Source organism: Bubalus kerabau, chromosome 5 (genome assembly GCF_029407905.1).
Source record: "Bubalus kerabau isolate K-KA32 ecotype Philippines breed swamp buffalo chromosome 5, PCC_UOA_SB_1v2, whole genome shotgun sequence".
Taxonomy (NCBI): domain Eukaryota; kingdom Metazoa; phylum Chordata; class Mammalia; order Artiodactyla; family Bovidae; genus Bubalus; species Bubalus kerabau.
The window spans coordinates 15,250,057-15,253,265 of NC_073628.1; the positions used below are offsets into that span (position 1 = coordinate 15,250,057).

At 48.1% G+C, this 3,209-nt stretch overlaps 1 long non-coding RNA gene across 1 annotated transcript; it reads right to left on the reverse strand.

Moving 5' to 3' along the window:
* Nucleotides 1-251: 251 nt before the first annotated feature.
* On the reverse strand, nt 252-2,313 carry LOC129653670 (uncharacterized). The gene is made up of 3 exons (XR_008715189.1): nt 2,013-2,313; nt 1,038-1,795; nt 252-689 (listed from the first exon to the last, which is right to left on the reverse strand). It is a non-coding gene; the product is annotated as an uncharacterized LOC129653670 (long non-coding RNA).
* Between the last annotated feature and the right edge of the window lie 896 nt (nt 2,314-3,209).

Genomic DNA, 3,209 nt, shown 5'->3' on the forward strand with positions numbered 1-3,209 from the left:
AGACTTTCTGATGATGGCCATTCCAACTCGTATGTGAAGTCAGATTCCAGATCTGAAAGGTCATCCATGGGATACATCTGGAGTGACCCCAGGAAAGTTCTGCTCTCCCCACTTAGGAGGATACTTGTTTATAACTGTTAATGACACCATTAATGTATAGAATGATCCTGTATGGCCAGAAAGAAATAACTTTTTTTGACTTTTCATTTTTTATTGGAGTATAGCCAGTGTTCTTGCCTGGAGAATCCCAGGGACGGCGGAGCCTGGTGGGCTGCGGTCTATGGGGTCACACAGAGTCGGACACGACTGAAGCGACTTAGCAGCAGCAGCAGCAGCAGCCAATTAACAAAGTTGTGATAGTTCAAGAACAGCTTAGGGACTCAGCCATACATACACAAGTGTACATTCTCCCCTGGATGAAGTTTGCCCCTCCCATCCAGGCTGCCACATAACACTGAGCAGAGTTCCCTGCGCTCTACAGCAGGTCCTTTTTGGTTATTCATTTTAAATATAGTAGTATGTCCATGTGATCCCAGGGATTCCCGAGTGGCTCAGATGGTGAAGAATAGCCTGCAATGCAGGAGACGCAGGTTCGATCCTTGGGTGGGGAAGAGCCTCTGGAGAAAGATATGGCAACCCACTCCCGTGTTCTTGCCTGGGAAATCCCATGGACAGAGGATCCTGGTGAGCTAAAGTCATGGGGTCACAAAGAGTCAGACACAACTGAGCAACTGAGCATGGACACACACACATGTCCATCCCACACTCCCTAACTACCCCTTCCTCGCATCCTTTCCCCAGGCAACCATAAGTTCATTCTCTAAGTCTGTGAGTCTGTTTCTCATTTGTAAATAAGTTCATCTGTATCAAGAAATGATAACATTTTGAATAAATACATTTCTGTACAAAATGGAATGTTTGATGTTATAGAATTACCCACAATTGCCTCTCAGGGGCCCAGTCTCAGTCCACGTTCTATCGTGAAACCACGTAGAAAGGGATGTTAGAGTTGATTACAGCCAGAGAGGCAAGCTTACCTTCTCACTGTCACAGCTGAGACAGAGAAAACAGCTTTCTGCTTTTTTCTGATTCACGGTCCGATGCTTGTTACCCTGTGCCCCCCGAGTTCACAAACCATTGACGACACAGCAGAACTGCAAAAGGAACCACTGAGCCGTGGCCTGAAGTTCAGAAGCTCAAGCTTGAACCTACATCCACGGGAGTGACCTCAGGCCACCTGTTAACCCCTGCCCAGGCCTTCATCCCTAGTCCTGTAAATGGGACACAGGGTCACTGGCCATTTCTCTGGCTCAAGGTTATGGGGCAGATGGTGCCTAATGAAGCGTGGAGATGCCTTGTGGGCTGCGCCTCTGGATGTAGGAGCACACTTTCTCGAGTTAACAGTAATCACGCATGGGAGAGACATCCCAAGGCAAATGGCATTGGATTCGGGGTGGTATCAGGGAGAGCCACAGGAGGACCCCAGAAAGCTTTCTGGAGAAACAGCAGTGAATCCACACATTTCATCTTCTCCAGCTTTCTGTGTCCCCAGCCATTCCTAACACAGAGAAAGGAGATCTGAGAACAGGGCTAAAGCTTTGCTTGGAAAAGCAGGTGGTAAGTCATAAAGCCATTGAATCTGGGGCCGGGAATGGGAAACACATGGCGGGTCATTCTAATTAACTCTTCACTGGGTTGCACAGCGCTGGGATGTTGGTTCCAAGGTTTTACATTAGACTTGTCCCAGGCCTCTTGCTCACCATAGCAACTGAAGTTTACCGCAAAGCAGAAAGGTCTGTATGGGAGAGAGTTAACGGAGTCGGATACAGTTCGGCTAACCACAATTAATTTTTAAAAAGAAGCAGCAGCCGCCAAGTATTTCCTTCCCTGTGCACGTCCTTGGGGAGATGTTCCCTGCCCCTCTCCACCTCACCCCTCCTCTCTCTCTCCATCCTCCACACCCTCCCTCTCCACCTCCCTGAAAACTCCTTTTCTGTGTATCCATTTCTCACCAATTGAAGAAAGTGAGCAAACAAGAGCACTAAGTCTGCAAGTGTTCTCCACAAATACTCGTTTCCATCAGCACTGCGAAGGTGGGTCCTCACCAGCTTTGCTCTTTGTTGTTGTGAAGTCGCTCAGTTGTGTCTGGCTCTTTGCGACCCCATTAGCCTGCCAGGCTCCTCTGTCCCTGGGATTCTCCAGGAGATGATATAGGAGTGAGTTGTCATTTCCTCTTTCAGGGAATCTTCCTGACCCAGGGATCGAACCCACATCTCCTGCTTGGCAGGCGGGTTCTTTACCACTGTGCCACCTGGGAAGCCCACCAAACGGCAGTTCAGTAAAGTGTTTCAGTGAATGAATGAATGAGTTTGGCTCCTCCCTCCTTTTGCGGTGGACTGTGGGCTTTGTTTATATATATATTGTAGTTTCAGCTGTGCTGGGTCTTCATTGTGGTGTATGGGCTCTCTAGTTGCAACACTCAGGCTAAGCTGCCCCATGGCTTATGTGATCCTAGTTCCCTGACCAAGCTTTGAACCCACATGCCCTGCATTGGAAGGTGGATTCTAAACCACTGGACCACCAAGGAAGTCCCTGGACTGCAGATTTCAATATGATAACCTTATTTCAGAGAGGCAGTACAGCAGGTCATAAACTTACTGGCAGACCTGAGAATCTGAATACCAAGGGTCCCATTCAACCCTGCCGCCTACAGTTTTTGACGTGTGGACGTCAAGTTAATCACTCACGTCTCCTCTCTGAGCTTTATTTCCTTCCCCTGAAAATAAAGGCATCAAGCAACAAATTCGTTAAAACCTCAGTTCTAATCTCCTCTGAGTGTTTTACCAAAGACCTTGCAGGGAAATTACCCTCCCTCTGTGGGTCAACAGGCCAGACTCATGCTATCTTTTCTGACCACAGAAGTGAACCCAGCTCAATAAAAGGCAGGGAGTGTCCACTTTCTCTGCACGTCTTACTCAGCTTTACATCTACTACAATGGGGAGGGAAGCTGGAAACAGTTTCAATCGTCTGAATAACTACCCTATATGGGCCAGCCACCCCTAGGCATGCACTTCCTGTCACACTTGCGTGACTCTTCCTCTTACTTCGCTCTTACGTGTGAAACTGTGAACTCTCAAAGAGAGTTAGAAAAGTAAGGAGGTCATGAAGTCCTTTCCCCACCTCTAAGAACATCCTCCTCCAAATTACC